At 42.5% G+C, this 17,341-nt stretch overlaps 1 long non-coding RNA gene across 1 annotated transcript in view; it reads right to left on the bottom strand.

Annotated features, from left to right (window-relative positions):
* LOC117518910 overlaps nt 1–15,626 on the bottom strand; it is a 30,261-nt gene extending 14,635 nt beyond the window's left edge. The window contains exon 1 of the long non-coding RNA XR_004563115.1: nt 15,502–15,626. This is a non-coding gene — a long non-coding RNA (uncharacterized LOC117518910). The remainder of the gene's footprint in view (nt 1–15,501) is intronic.
* Nucleotides 15,627–17,341: the final 1,715 nt, after the last annotated feature.

Below are 17,341 nucleotides of genomic sequence, written 5' to 3'. Positions count from 1 at the left end.
AGGATAAGCAATAATAATAATACTTGTAACATTACAAGACATAAGAAAATGAGGTAGAAAAAAAATTATATATATACATACATACATACGTACACAGACATATACATACATACATGCATACACATATGCACACACATACCTATACACCTACACATATACATATATATAAACATGATTGGGATTGAAAAGGAGATAGGAGCATCTTATTTACAATATGTGAAGTGGAGTTTAGGTGTGGTAAGGTGAAATTAGTGCAGGGATTTGTAAACGAGTTATTGCACATGATTTGTGGACATAATATTGCACGATTTGTGGACATATTATTGCATGTGGTTATTTCACAGTGTTATTGTACAGTCTGACAGCGGCAGTGAGGAACGACCTGCGGTATCGTTCCTTCTTGCACTGAGGGTGCCTCAGTCTGTCGCTGAACGAGCTGCTCAGCTCCACTACAGTCCAATGCAGGGGGTGAGGAGTTGTTCATGATGGATTTGAACTTGGTGAACACCCTCCTCTCAGCCACTTCCTCCAGAGAGTCCAGAGGACAGCCCAGGACACAGCTGGACTTCCTGACCAGCTTGTTCAGTCTCTTTCGCTCCCACTCTGTGCAGCCCGGGGCCCAACAGACGACAGCATAGAGGAGAGCAGCGGCTACATCTCAGTCTCCTCAGGAGGTGGAGGCAACTCTGGCCTTTTTTGTACAGGGCGTCGGTGTGAAGAGTCCAGTCCAGTGTGCTGTTGAGGTGAACACCCAGGTATTTGAAACTGTCCACAGTCTTTATGTCTTTCCCCTGGATGTTCACCGGTGGGTGAGGTGGTGGTTTCCTCCTGAAGTCGATCACCATCTCCTTCATCTTACTGGTGATGAGACACAAGTGGTTGCGCTCACACCAGTCCACAAATTCTGTGATGACCGACTGGTACTCCAGCTCGTTCCCCTCAGACCCAAAATGGCGGTGTCATCAGAGAACTTCTGGAGATGGAAGCTGTCCGTGTTGTAGGTGAAGTCCGGGGTGTAGAGGGTGAAGAGGAAAGGCGAGAGGGGACCCCGGTGCTGCACCTTACCACCTCAGACTGACAGCCGCGCAGCCACACGTAATGCAGATGGTCAGTGAGGTAGTAGATGGTCCAAGCGGCGAGGTGTCCATCCACACCTGCGTCCTCCTGCTTCCCCCGCAGCAGCATCGGACTGTTGGTGTTGAAAGCGCTGGAGAAATCAGAGAACCTGACTCTCACAGCGCTCCAGGTGGGTGAGCACTCGCTGCAGTAGGTACATGACAGCGTCATCTACCCCGATGTTGGGCCTGTAGGCGAACTGCAGTGGGTCCAGGATGTCGGTCACCAAGGTGCGGGGGTGAGACAGGACGAGCTGTTCCATGGTCTTCATGAGGTGGGAGGTCAGGGCAAATGGTCTGTAGTGGGCTGGTTCCTTGGCATGCGGTGTTTTGGGAACCGGGCCCACACAGTAGGTCTTCCACAGGGTGGGGACCATGCCCAGGCTGAGGCTCATGTTGAAGATGTGAGCTGAGGACCTCACAGAGCTCATCTGCACAGGTCCTCAGCAGCCTCGGGGAGATCCCATCAGGTCCTGCTGCTTTCCTCTGCTTCAGCCGCAGGAGCTGGCCTCTCACCTCGGTTGGAGTTACAGTGAGGGAGGAGGGAGGGGGAAGATGAGGTGTGAGCCGAGGTGGGCTGGTGCTGAATACAATCCTGGGGGAGGAGGGACAAGGTCCAGGGTGCAGTGGAGGTGATCGGGGGGGTAGAAGGTGGGGGGGTCGAGGGGGACTGGAGGGCTAGCGCTGGAGAAATGTGGAGAGCCGGGAGCAGGCAGGGGGGGTAGGTTGGAGGAGCCAAAACGATTAAAGTAGCTGTTTAGCTCCTCTGTGAACGAGAATCTCCATCTGCAGTTCTGTGGCACCCTGCCCCAAATCGGAGATGGGCTCTGAGGCATCTCCACATATCTCTGATGTTGTTCCGGGCCAGCTGCTCCTCCATCTTCCCTCCATACACCTTCTTGGCTGCACAGATCTTCCACTGGAGTTCCTGTTGGACTCTACGCTGCTCCTCTCTGTCTCCCGAGTTGAAAGCCCTCTTCTTCTGGTTCATCAGGAACTTCAGCTTGGGCTCACCCAGGAGTGGTTGTTGGGAAAGCACCGTACCCTCCGGGTGGGCACGGTGCTCTCCACACAGAGGTTCATGTAGTCAGTGACACACTGGGACAGGCTGTTGATTTCTTCACCATAAGAGTTTTGAAACATGCTCCAGTCTGTGGTTCTGAAACAGTCCCTCAGCCGCTCAGTGGCCTCTTCATTCCAGAGTTCACTGACCTTTTTGCACTAGTTCTCTTCTCACCCTGGGTGTGTATTGGGGGAGCAGGTAGATGAGTTTGTGATCTGAGCATCCCAGTGGGGGGAGGGGGGCGTAGGTGTAAGCGTCCTCCACATTAGCGAAAAAAGGTCCAGTATTCTACGAGGTCTGTTAGAAAAGTAACAGACCTTTTTATTTTTTGCAAAAACTATATGGATTTGAATCATGTGTGATTGCATCAGCCAAGCTTGAACCTTCGTGCGCATGCGTGAGTTTTTTCACGCCTGTCGGTTGCGTCATTCGCCTGTGAGCACGCCTTGTGGGAGGAGTGGTCCAGCCCCTTCGTTGGATTTTCATTGTAAGGAAATTGGCTGATCGACTGGTGCTTTGCTTCATCAAAATTTTTTCATAAAGTGTGAGAGATATCCAAGTGGAAACCATTTGGAAAATTCAGATGGCTTTCGGTGAAGATCTTAAGGGGATCACACAGATTAAGGACAATTACAACTGGGTTAAAGATGGCCCACAGCGGCAGATGGCGCGCCGCACACCGAGCGGCGATCGACTGGCTCAAACGACCAGATCATTTCCAAAGTGAAAGCTTTGTTGATCCGGGATGTCATCTGACTACCAGAGAAATGGCAAGACAGCTGGGCATAGCACTTTTTTGGCAAATTCCACTGTTACAGGAGTTTTTGTAATGGAAAGAGGAGCGGAGAAATTCGCGCATCGGGACGGAGGCATCGGGCACAGAACAAAAAACAACACCGTGATGAAGCCTCACAGGACATGTTGTGGCATGTCCAGCTCGTCCACAATTTCTCGGATAGTCACACAACTGAAAAGCCACCAAAAGCCGTCTGAATCTTCCGGGCATGTTAGGGCTTGTCCTGTGAGACCAACACGGAGGTGCTTTCGTCCTGCACCATGAGCAGCTCCGTGGCGAATTTCTCCACTCCTCTTTCCATTACAAAAACTCCTGTAACAGTGGAATGTGCCGAAAAAGTGCTATGTCCAGCTGTCTTACCATTTCTCTGGTAGTCAGACGACGTCCCGGATCAACAAAGTGTTCACTTTGGAAATGATCTGGTCATTTGAGCCTGTCGATCGCCGCTCGGTTCGCGGCGTGCCATCCGCCGCTGTGGGCCGTCTTTAATCCAGTTGTAATTGTCCTTAATCTGTGTGATCCCCATAAGATCTTCACTGAAAGCCATCTGAATTTTCCAAATGGTTTCCACTTGGCTGTCTCTCACACTTTCTGAAAAAATTTTGATGAAGCAAAGCGGCAGTCGATCAGCCAATTTCCTGACAATGAAAATCTGACGAGGGGGCTGGACCACTCTTCCCACAAGGCGTGATCACAGGCGAATGACGCAACCGACAGCGTGAAAAAAACTCACATGCGCACGAAGGTTCAAGCTTGGCTGATGCAATCACACATGATTCAAATCCATATAGTTTTTGCAAAAAATAAAAAGGTCTGTTACTTTTCTAACAGACCTCGTATTGTCCCTGGTTTTACATGTGACGTACTGGGTGAACATGGGGAGGGTGGTGGAGAGGGAGGCATGGTTCAAGTCACCGGTGATGAGGAGAAGGGCACGGGGTGTTGTGTCTGCAGCTGCTTGATCCGCTCACAGGCAGAGACAGTGTCTGCAGAGGGAGGAATATACGCGCAGAGTGTAATCACACTTCCAAACTCCCGTGGGAGATAGTATGGCCTCATGCTCACCACGAGTAACTCCACGTCCGAGGAGCAGATCTGATCTTTGATGTGAATATGAGCTGTGCTGGACCATCTGTCATTCACATAAATGGCGAGCCCCCCCTCCACTCTTTTTTCCGCTCTCCGCCAGCGTACTGTTCGCGCAGATGAGTGTAAAGCTGTCCATGTTAATGACAGAGTCAGGTACATGTTCATCCAACCACGTCTCCGTGAAGCACATGAGACTGCAGCCCTTATACAGCCTCTGGAAACGGGTTAGCGCTGATAGCTCCACGGTCTTGTTGAGACCTTACATTCCCCATGACCACAGATGGAATATAAGTCCTTCTCCGCTTCGTCTGTCTGCCCCTGCAGCCTCTCCGTCTCTTCCGTATGTCTGTAGGTATGTCCAGGTCCTCCGCATAGCGGGGACCCAGCCCACTGTACATAGAGTCTCTTAGTCCAAGCAGCTGATCCCGACTATAAACAATGGGACGTCCGGAGCTGGAAACAAAGGGATTTCCCCGTGCTGCCTCAAAATAGTGCCGAGAGCAGCATAAAAATAATCACAAGAGTTACAAAAGTGGGTTTCCCCTGTGCATACTTGCACAGGGTACCACCCACTGCAAATAAAGACAAATAAGCACTATTAAAAAGTATTAAAAACAGTGAAAGTAGGAAAAGAGGGGGTAGAGCTGAAATAACAGGCAGCTGAGTCGTCAGCGCCATCTTGAAAAAAAAATTTGTGACCCCCAACAGCTAATAAGTTAAACCCAGATTTACGAGATCTATTAGAAAAGTATCCGACCTTATTATTTTTTTCAAAAACCATATGGATTTGAATCACGTGTGATTGCGTCAGACAAGCTTGAACCTTCATGCGCACGCGTGAGTTTTTTCATGCCGTCGGTTGCGTCATTCGCCTGTGAGCAGGCGTTGAGTGAGGAGTGGTCCACCCCTCTCGTCAATTTTTTCATTGTTTAGGAATGGCTCAGAGACTGCCGCTTTGCCTGATCAAAATTTTTTCAGAAACTGTGAGGGGACATCAAAGTGGACACCATTCGAGAAATTCAGATGGTTTTTGGTGAAAATTATATTGGCTTCAAAGAGATTACGGAGTGTTATTGTCGCTTTAAGGATGGCCCAGAGCGACTGGTGGTGCGCCGCGCTCCGAAGCAGCCATCGATAGGCTGAGCGACCATTTAATTTCTAAACGGATGGCTGTATGGATCCGTGACCATCGTGTGCAATTTCTCTGGTTATCACAATCAATCAATCAATTCAATCAATTTTTTTATATAGTGCCAAATCACAACAAACAGTTGCCCCAAGGCACTTTATATTGTAAGGCAAGGCCATACAATAATTATGTAAAACCCCAACGGTCAAAACGACCCCCTGTGAGCAAGCACTTGGCTACAGTGGGAAGGAAAAACTCCCTTTTAACAGGAAGAAACCTCCAGCAGAACCAGGCTCAGGCAGGGGCAGTCTTCTGCTGGGACTGGTTGGGGCTGAGGGAGAGAACCAGGAAAAAGACATGCTGTGGAGGGGAGCAGAGATCGATCACTAATGATTAAATGCAGAGTGGTGCATACAGAGCAAAAAAAGAAAGAAACAGTGCATCATGGGAACCCCCCAGCAGTCTACGTCTATAGCAGCATAACTAAGGGATAGTTCAGGGTCACCTGATCCAGCCCTAACTATAAGCTTTAGCAAAAAGGAAAGTTTTAAGCCTAATCTTAAAAGTAGAGAGGGTGTCTGTCTCCCTGATCTAAATTGGGAGCTGGTTCCACAGGAGAGGAGCCTGAAAGCTGAAGGCTCTGCCTCCCATTCTACTCTTACAAACCCTAGGAACCACAAGCAAGCCTGCAGTCTGAGAACGAAGCGCTCTATTGGGGTGATATGGTACTACGAGGTCCCTAAGATAAGATGGGACCTGATTATTCAAAACCTTATAAGTAAGAAGAAGAATTTTAAATTCTATTCTAGAATTAACAGGAAGCCAATGAAGAGAGGCCAATATGGGTGAGATATGCTCTCTCCTTCTAGTCCCCGTCAGTACTCTAGCTGCAGCATTTTGAATTAACTGAAGGATTTTTAGGGAACTTTTAGGACAACCTGATAATAATGAATTACAATAGTCCAGCCTAGAGGAAATAAATGCATGAATTAGTTTTTCAGCATCACTCTGAGACAAGACCTTTCTGATTTTAGAGATATTGCGTAAATGCAAAAAAGCAGTCCTACATATTTGTTTAATATGCGCTTTGAATGACATATCCTGATCAAAAATGACTCCAAGATTTCTCACAGTATTACTAGAGGTCAGGGTAATGCCATCCAGAGTAAGGATCTGGTTAGACACCATGTTTCTAAGATTTGTGGGGCCAAGTACAATAACTTCAGTTTTATCTGAGTTTAAAAGCAGGAAATTAGAGGTCATCCATGTCTTTATGTCTGTAAGACAATCCTGCAGTTTAGCTAATTGGTGTGTGTCCTCTGGCTTCATGGATAGATAAAGCTGGGTATCATCTGCGTAACAATGAAAATTTAAGCAATACCGTCTAATAATACTGCCTAAGGGAAGCATGTATAAAGTGAATAAAATTGGTCCTAGTACAGAACCTTGTGGAACTCCATAATTAACTTTAGTCTGTGAAGAAGATTCCCCATTTACATGAACAAATTGTAATCTATTAGACAAATATGATTCAAACCACCGCAGCGCAGTGCCTTTAATACCTATGGCATGCTCTAATCTCTGTAATAAAATTTTATGGTCAACAGTATCAAAAGCAGCACTGAGGTCTAACAGAACAAGCACAGAGATGAGTCCACTGTCCGAGGCCATAAGAAGATCATTTGTAACCTTCACTAATGCTGTTTCTGTACTATGATGAATTCTAAAACCTGACTGAAACTCTTCAAATAGACCATTCCTCTGCAGATGATCAGTTAGCTGTTTTACAACTACCCTTTCAAGAATTTTTTGAGAGAAAAGGAAGGTTGGAGATTGGCCTATAATTAGCTAAGATAGCTGGGTCAAGTGATGGCTTTTTAAGTAATGGTTTAATTACTGCCACCTTAAAAGCCTGTGGTACATAGCCAACTAACAAAGATAGATTGATCATATTTAAGATCGAAGCATTAAATAATGGTAGGGCTTCCTTGAGCAGCCTGGTAGGAATGGGGTCTAATAAACATGTTGATGGTTTGGATGAAGTAACTAATGAAAATAACAAGAGCTGGACATCAACCATTTTCCGGCAGATTTCACTTTTAACAAGAGATTTTGTCATGGAAAGCTGAGCGGAGGCTTCGCGCGTCACAATGGATTCGCTACTGGAGCGAGACAAAACCACCTCCGTTTTGGTCTCACAGGACGGCTTTGAGATGGCGTTCAGATAGCTGTCGGTGGTTTTTCCATCGAGTGATTATCCGAGAATTGTGGATGTGCCTGGACATGCCAGAACATGTACCATGAGGCTTCATCACGACGTTGCTTTGCGCCATGCGGCACTGCCGCGACACGCGGAATTCCTCCGCACGTCTGTCTCACTGTGCCGAAAAAGTGCTGATGTCCACGTCTTTTCACAATTCCTGTGCTAGCCAGATGACATCCTGGATAAAACACAGCGTCCAGTTTGGAAATGAACGGCACATTCCACTGTTACAGGAGTTTTTGTCATGGAAAGAGGAGCGGAGGCTTCGCGCGTCACGGCAGTGCCGCATGGCGCAAAGCAACGTCGTGATGAAGCCTCACGGGACATGTTCTGGCATGTCCAGGCACATCCACAATTTCTTGGATAATTACTCAATGGAAAAACCACCGACAGCTGTCTGAACGCCAGAGAGCGGCGCACCACCAGTTGCTCTGGGCCGTCCTTAAAGCGACAGTAACACTCCGTAATCTCTTTGAAGCCCATAAAAGTTTCACCAAAAACCATCTGAATTTCTCGAATGGTGTCCACTTTGATGTCCCTCACAGTTTCTGAAAACATTTTGATCAAGCAAAGCGGCAGTCTGAGCCATTCCTAAACAATGAAAAAAAATCGACAAGAGGGTGGACCACTCCTCACTCAAAGCCTGCTCACAGGCGAATGACGCAACCGACAGGCGTGAAAAAACTCACGCATGCGCACGAAGGTTCAAGCTTGTCTGACGCAATCACACGTGATTCAAATCCATATGGTTTTTGAAAAAAATAATAAGGTCGGATACTTTTCTAATAGACCTCATATAAATAAGAGCAACACTCCTGCCTTGCTTAGCATCATGAGGGATGTGACTAAATATATATGCTGGTGGGCAGGCCTCATTTAAGGGGAGGACAGCTGTAGGTTTAAACCAGGTTTCACATAACCCAATCATATCTAAGTGATGATCCATAAATAGATCATTAATCAGCAATGATTCTGAGGACAGTTGAGACCCAGACTGAGGACTTCAGTGGGGTTGACAGTTGAACTCTTTGGTTTGAGGGGTGGTTCCAGAGTAGCATGTAAAAGATGCCTTGAAGTAGGTTTAGGTTTGAGACATTCCACGCGAGTTGTAGGTAGCACACACAAAATCTTTGATATTGCTGGAACAACCATTGGGCCATCCTCAATTTCAACATCATCCAATGTAGTAATGGGTATTAAGTTTGGAAAGCATATCCCTCTATGATTTTTATGGACACATCTACGGAAGCAGGCCACAGTCTCAACTTGTTGAATTTCCCTCCCTGGCAGATAAACTGCACTATCACCATAGTGGATTTTCTGCACTAATTTCCCCGCTATACTAATGGATTCCACACCCACATTTGTTATAAGCATTGCAGGGTCTCTGCTCATCTGCTCCGTGGCCTGCTGTAAATTCCTAATGTTACCCTCCCTGTAGAACTCTATCTATGTTCGCAGACAAGATGGCAGTGCCTTCCCCAGTAGGGTGGAGGCCGCCCAGCATGAACAAGCCACGGCGGCCCAAGAACAAAGGACAGTTATCAATAAAGCTAAAGCCTTGCTGTCTCCAAAATTGCGCCAGCCACCTATTTAATGATGTCAGCCTGCTAAACGCCTCATCAGTACCTCGGGAGGGGAAGGGAGCAGAGACTATTAATCGATGATGACACATCTTTCTGGCAAGGTCACAAGTCCTCTTTATGTCCAATTTTGTGGCACCTCTAAGTGCTTCATCTTGATATCATTGGTGCCGACATGAATAACTATGTGACTATATCTCATGTCATGTTCCTTAGTCTGTCTTCCCTTCTGCAGCGTCAGCACCCTATGATGGGATGCAATGTCAGGAGCTCTGGCCCCAGGAATACATTAACGTCAGCCTGCGTTTGTAACCTGACTTTGCGGGTGATAGAATCCCCTATCACTAAAGTTCGGCGTTTTGGCCTGGAAACAGCAGTGGAAGCCACTCGTGGGCTCAGAGAATTCACATCAGGCAAGTCCAAGGGGGAGAACAGATTCACAGTTCGCAGTGGTGGGTGTGATCGGGGTACCACAACCAGGCACCAAGCCCTACGGGGCTTCCTCCACCTAGTCCTGGTTCTCTCCCTCAGCCCCAACCAGTCCCAGCAGAAGACTGCCCCTCCCTGAGCCTGGTTCTGCTGGAGGTTTCTTCCTGTTAAAAGGGAGTTTTTCCTTCCCACTGTAGCCAAGTGCTTGCTCACAGGGGGTCGTTTTGACCGTTGGGGTTTTACATAATTATTGTATGGCCTTGCCTTACAATATAAAGCGCCTTGGGGCAACTGTTTGTTGTGATTTGGCGCTATATAAAAAAAATTGACTGATTGATTGATTGATAGTCACAGCCCGAAAGCCGTCCTCCACAGTCGGCATTTCTAGGTTGATACTAATGGGCTCGCTAGCCGGCCCAACACTAACCTCATCTGGAGTGCCCGTAACGTCTAACTCCACTGAGCTAAGAAGCTGTTCTAACTTATGGACCTGGCTCTCTTAGAGAGCCACCTTATCTTCCAACATCATGCAGGATTTACGGAGGGTGTAAAGTAGTGTACTTTCTGCACTAGTAAATTCAAGATTATAGCCAAGCAAGCACGAGCTAACCAATAATGAATAAGCTAACCACTCCTAAGGCTCACACAGACGTAAATAAATGAATTAAAATTCACGGTAGTTACACTAAAAAAGTAGCAGAAATATTACTTCTCAGAACAGTAAAAAAATAATAAATATTGAGAGAATATGGAGAACTTTCTACATGTAAGCGGCAAGGTCAAAAACCAACACTGAATGCCAGTGACCTTCGATCCCTCAGGTGGCACTGCATTAAAAACCAACATCATTGTGTAAAGGGTTTGGATCAGAGTGAAAGAAGGGACAAAGGGTATACAAATCAGAGACATGGAGTGCCTTGCAAAGTACAGACCTTAGTAGACAAATAAATATGACGTCAGTTGGTAGTATGACCAACAAAAAATCAGATTAAACATGGAAACAGATGATAAAATATATGACATAGACACCAATATTGATGAAAGTATATCTGACTTGACTACAACTGGTTCTGAGTATTATACGAAAAACAGTTAAATAGTGAAAAAATTACTGAAGATACCCTGTCACTCATACATATAAACATCTGAAGCTTGTACTATAAAATGTCAAAAATAAAAGATTATTTAAACCAGTTTAAAAATAGATTCAGCATTGTTGCAATCACAGAATCTTGGCTTAAAAATGACCTCATGGCTGATGTTCAAATGGAGGGATATGAGTTATATTTTGTAAATAGAGATAAAAAAGGCGGAGGTATTGCTTTGTACATAAAACAGATCTGACATGTAAAATTGTAGAAGAAATGACAATTATAGATGATGTCATAGAAATTGTGACAGTGGAAATTGTACATGAAACATCTAAAAATATTTTAATCAGTTGTGTATACAGAGCACCAGACTCTTGTGTTGTGAAATTTACAGATAAAATAATAGAATTATTCTGTCAAATCAAAAACAAAACGCTCTATGTGTGGAGACTTTAATATTAATGTAGAAAGCTCCAGTTGCCAAAGAGTAAGTGATTTTGTGAATTCAATGAATAGCTTGGGTTTATTCCCCTTGATAACAAAACCAACCAGAATCACATCGCAAAGTGCAACTGCAATTGACAATATATTCACAAATAGAACAGATGAAATTATTAAGAATGGGATCTTGATGACAGATCTCAGTGATCATTTACCAGTTTTTTCAATATTTAAATATAAAAATAGGTACAAAAAAAAACTGTTATAAACTTTAAAAGAGACAAGTCATTAAAAGCCTTAGAGGCATTAAATTATGATCTTAAAAATCAAAATTGGGAAGAAGTTTATGTCGGTGACGTTAATGTAGCATATAGTTCATTCATGAAAATACTGATGAAATCATATAATAAAAATTGTAAATTAATAAAAACTAGTAAGAAAATAGTAAATAAACCATGGATGAATAAGGGAATAAAAAACGCTTGTGTAAAGAAAAACTATTTATACAGCTGCTTTTTAAAAATGTAAACAAAGGAAACAGAACACAGATACAAAAAATATAAAAACAAACTATTGACAATAATTAGGAAACAAAAAAAAGATTATTATAGTGAACAACTGAATAAGAGTAAAGATAATATAAAGGCAACATGGGGAATTATAAAAAGTGTGATGGAAAGTGACTGAGTGAAATTAACTTTTCCAAATTACCTTGTCAAGGAAAATAAAGAGATATATGACATAAAATAAGTTGTAAATGAGTTTAATGATTATTTTTCAAAGGTGGGATCAAGTCTGGTGGGAAATAAACCAATAGTAGAAGATAAATTAAATACAATTGTAAATACGGTCAATAGTATTTTCCTTGACAATGTGGAAAAAGATGAAATAAGGAATATTGTAAAAAACTGTGTAAGCAAAAGATCAACTGACTATGAAGATTTAGACATGATGACTGTAAAAAGTATAATAGAAACTGTTATTGAACCATTCACTTACAACAGGAATTTTCCCAGACGAAATGAAAACTGCCAAGGTAGTCCCGTTATATAAAAATGGAGACAAACATAACGTTTCAAATTACAGGCCAGTGTCATTGCTTCCACAGTTTTCTAAAATTATGGAAAAGGTTTTTGTGACAAGGTTGGATAAATTCATTGAGAAACATCATATTTTAAATAATGCTCAGTATGGATTTAGAACAAAACATTTGACAGCTATGGCAATTATGGAATTAATAGAGAAAATATCAACAACAATAGATAATAAGGATTATTTTGTAAGTATTTTTATTGACTTGAAAAAAGCTTTTGATGTTATCGATCATTCAAGATTGCTTCACAAGTTACAACAATATGGAATAAGAGGTGTTGCACATCAATGGGTAAAAAGATACTTAGAAAATAGAAAACAGTTTGTTCAGATAAATTATACTAAATCAGTATTGTGTAATATTATGTGTGGAGTACCACAGGGGTCGGTACTTGGACCCAAACTGTTTATTTTGTATATCAATGATTTTGTGAATATATCTAATGTACTTGGTAGCATTTTATTTGCTGACGACACATTATTTTACTCTGGATCAGATATACAGGAAGTAGCACAAGTGATAAATACAGAGTTGGAAAAAGTGAAATATTGGTTTGATATAAACAGATTGTGAATCTTAATAAAACAAAATTCATATTGTTTAATGACAGAGTTAAAAAATAATGTGTCATTAAAAATAGATGGAATGGACATTCAAAGGGTAAAAGAAACGAAATTTTTAGGAGTTATGATTGATGAAGATTTTACATGGAAGTCACACATAAATTACATAAAAGGAAAGATAGCGAAAGCCATTGCTGTTTTGCATAAAGTTAAATATTCATTAAATAGTTATGGATTATTAACACTGTACAACTCATTGATTGTTCCATATTTGACTTACTGTGTAGAAACCTGGGGATCAACATGTACAACTTATACACAATCTTTATTTATTTAGCAGAAAAGAGCTTTAAAAGTGATTGGCAACAGTCGATTTAGAGATCCATCTAATCCATTGTTCATTAAGTATAAGGTACTTAAATTTCATGATTTAGTTTATTTGAAATTACTACAAATAATGTACCAAGCGAATAACAATACCTTACCAATAAACATTCAAAAATATGTTTGAAAAAAGAGTAAGTAGTTTATAATTTGAAGGGCATAGAAGTCTTTAAAAAAACAAGATTCAGAACCAAGATAAAGGAACGGAGTATTGCAGTGAATGGTGTAAAATTATGGAACAACCTCAACAAAGAAATCAAAGAATTATTAGGGTTAGGGTCGCTTAAATTAAAAAAATGTATTAAACTTGATGTATTTCGTAAGTATGAAACTATGAAATAAGTCAGTGGGCTGTGACAAAGCCAAAAATGTAATCTGTTTAGAATGGTTGAAGTTTAAAATGTAATCTATTAGGGATGTAGTCTTTTAAATAATGGTTAAAATTAGGAAAGAAGTCGGTGGCATGTGACAGTCATAGAAACGCAATGATGTCGATTGATGATGCTTTGCATGATTGTATTGTAAAAAAAAGGGGCAGAATATATAAGACTTGTTCTTCCAAACTGCTCCTTTTTGTTCAGTGGTTTGTAATGTTTTGTTAATTTTGCTTTTCTGTTTTTCTTTTAAATGAATGAAATAAATCCTCAATAAATAAATAAATAAATAAAGGATCTTACCGCGTGGGCTCAGTTACACTTCAGAAAACCATTGTCAGTTAACACAGTTTGTCGCTACATCTACAAGTGCAAGTTAAAACTCTACCATGCAAAGTGAAAGCCAAACATCAACAACATCCAGAAACGCCGCCGCCTTCTCTGGGCCCGAGCTCGTTTGAAATGGACAGACGCAAAGTGGAAAAGTGTGCTGTGGTCTGATGAGTCCACATTTCAAATTGTTTTTGGAAATCATGGACATTGTGTCTTCTGGACAAAAGAGGAAAAAGACCATCCAGACTGTTACCAGAGCAAAGTTTAAAAACCAGCATCTGTGATGGTATGGGGGTGTGTTAGTGCCCATGGCATGGACAACTTACACATCTGTGATGGTATGGGGGTGTGTTAGTGCCCATGGGATGGACAACTTACACATCTGTGATGGTATGGGGGTGTGTTAGTGCCCATGGGATGGACAACTTACACATCTGTGATGGTATGGGGGTGTGTTAGTGCCCATGGCATGGACAACTTACACATCTGTGATGGTATGGGGGTGTGTTAGTGCCCATGGGATGGACAACTTACACATCTGTGATGGTATGGGGGTGTGTTAGTGCCCATGGGATGGACAACTTACACATCTGTGATGGTATGGGGGTGTGTTAGTGCCCATGTCATGGATAACTTACACATCTGTGATGGTATGGGGGTGTGTTAGTGCCCATGGCATGGACAACTTACACATCTGTGATGGTATGGGGGTGTGTTAGTGCCCATGTCATGGATAACTTACACATCTGTGATGGTATGGGGGTGTGTTAGTGCCCATGTCATGGATAACTTACACATCTGTGATGGTATGGGGGTGTGTTAGTGCCCATGTCATGGATAACTTACACATCTGTGATGGTATGGGGGTGTGTTAGTGCCCATGGCATGGACAACTTACACATCTGTGATGGTATGGGGGTGTGTTAGTGCCCATGTCATGGATAACTTACACATCTGTGATGGTATGGGGGTGTGTTAGTGCCCATGTCATGGATAACTTACACATCTGCGATGGCACCATCAATGCTGAAAGGTACATCCAGGTTTTGGAGCAACACATGCTGCCATCCAAGCAACATCTTTTTCAGGGACGTCCCTGCTTATTTCAGCAAGACAATGCCAAGCCACATTCTGCACGTGTTACAACAGCGTGGCTTCATAGTAAAAGAGTGCAGGTACTAGACTGGCCTGCCTGCAGTCCAGACCTGTCACCCATTGAAAATGTGTGGCGCATTATGAAGCACAAAATACGACAACAGAGACCTCGTACCTCAAGCAAGAATGGGAAAGAATTCCAACCACAAAGCTTCAACAATTAGTGTCCTCAGTTCCCAAACGCTTATTGAGTGTTGTTAGAAGGAAAGGTGATGTAACACAGTGGGAAACATACCACTGTCCCAGCTTTTCTGAAACATGTTGCAGGCATCCATTTCAAAATGAGCAAATATTTGCACAAAAACAATAAAGTTTATCATTTTGAACATTAAATATCTTGTCTTTGTGGTGGATTCAATTGAATATAGGTTGAAGAGGATTTGAAAATCATTTATTTACATTTTACACAACGTCCAAACGTCACTGGAATTGGGGTTTTAACATCAGTAAACCTTTCCTTGCCAACAAAGGCACCCCAACTGCTGGTTTCTTCATCAACCACGTGTCAAGAAACAGTCTAAACTCCACGAGGTGCTGTGAAAAGTGAACATAATCCACCACCTGGTGAATGAACTCCAGTGAAGGTCCAGCAACACACACCTGTTTTCGCAGATTCAAACTCCACCGTCTCAGGTTGATGCTCAATCTTTTTCTTCTGTGCTGAGATGCCCTCAGCGGGATCTGATATATAACCTTCAGAGAGATTAAATAAATGTTAATTGTGACCAAAGAAGCACCGCCCACCCACCCCTAACACAGTTATATACAGTTATATGTACAAGACTTTTTTTCATGCAAGGTCCAACATAACCCATCTTCAAAACAGGAATTGAAATGTTGTAGTTCAATCTTATGACTACAAAGGGTGGGAAAGTTGACCAGTAGTGAAGCAGACAAACAAAAACCTTTAATTCACAAAAACAGAAACAAATTAAAGAAAAGTAGTGAGATAAATGAAGAACTGGCATTAAGTACACAGTCAGGAGAGTGACCTGATGCCTTCAAGGGACATAGAGGTACTAATGTCCAGTATTTTTCTCAGTTGTCCAGGTGGTTTCCATAGTAGAGAAGTCTGATTCTTCGACCGGACTGGGTTGCTTGACACGAGGACGTTTGACCAGGGTCAGACAGAAGTCAGACTACCAGAGCAAGAATTTTAGCTGAGGAAGCTTCTGCGATTTGAAGCGAAACGTCCTCACGTCAAGCAACCCAGTCCAGTCGAAGATTCAAGCTTCTCTACTAATGTCCAGTATATTACCAATACTATGGGTAAACCCATAAAGCAATTTCTCTGAACTGGTGAAGAACTAGAACTGGTCCCAAATCCCCAGCAGTGATGCCCATGAGCAGCCTCAGTCCAAACTGGTGAGCAAAATACACCTTTTGGATTCAAGCTTTAAGGAGGATTCAGCTCTATTTCTGAATCTCTCACTTTTTGACATTTATTTCAGAAAAGTTTTCTTTTTAATATTCTAAGCTTATTACAAATAAAATCTTTTAATCTTTTACATTTAAATTTTTGATCATTCGGGCCAAGAGCTCGAAATAAGAATTTTTATCTGAAAAATTTATTTCATAAGATTAAATAATACTAATAGGTGACAGGTACCAAGTATTGCTGGAAAGGAAATCAGCATCTCCATAAAGCTTCTTACAGATGGAGCATGAACTGCTCTAACAACCTCCTACGTTGACTTTGGATTTGATAAAACAGTGGATCACACAACCAAATGACATTTTAGAGCCACATCATCACTAACTTTTGGAAACTTAACACTAGACTTCAGGCAACTTGATTCTGTGTATCTATCGCGTCAGATCATGCCACACCAGTCTTCCATAAAATATTCATGTTGGGCGCATTATGTTATTCACACATGTAGATATCAACTACACACACGCAGATAATTTAACACATAATCAGGGTTGTAGCTTGGTGGGCGGCAGCTAGGCGGCACCACCCATTACGGCAATTGTAGCCTGGCTCTCACGTTCAAACTGGATGTCCCCCCCACCAAGGATTTCCAAAAAATGAACTGAAATGTTGCTGAAAAATGTACCAGTTTAATTACATTTCAAGCTTATAGAGTTTACTTTTGTTTATTTTACAGTTTCAACCAATAATAAAAAAAAAGAAAGAAATATATTTCTCATTTTCTTCGTATCCAAGTGCAAACAGCAAAGAGAGAACAGTCAGTTGCTTTCAGCGCTCTGTGAAGCCACAGAGTGCTGAAAGCAGAGATTGGAGCGACTGGACCGGATCACCATGCAGAAAAACTTTGAACTGCACAAATGTACCTATGAGTATATTCACACGTTCCATGTGAAGTGTTTCGTGCTGGTGCAGAGGGGAAAAAAGTAGTTACACTATAAACAACAACCACTGTGATTAATGAGGAGCACTGTGGTTAGACAGGGGCGCTAACACTCTGTATGACTG

The sequence above is a fragment of the Thalassophryne amazonica genome, chromosome 1, assembly GCF_902500255.1.
Source record: "Thalassophryne amazonica chromosome 1, fThaAma1.1, whole genome shotgun sequence".
Classification (NCBI taxonomy): Eukaryota; Metazoa; Chordata; class Actinopteri; order Batrachoidiformes; family Batrachoididae; genus Thalassophryne; species Thalassophryne amazonica.
Note: the sequence above shows the minus strand (reverse complement) of the source record. Positions and strands in the feature narration are given on the sequence as shown.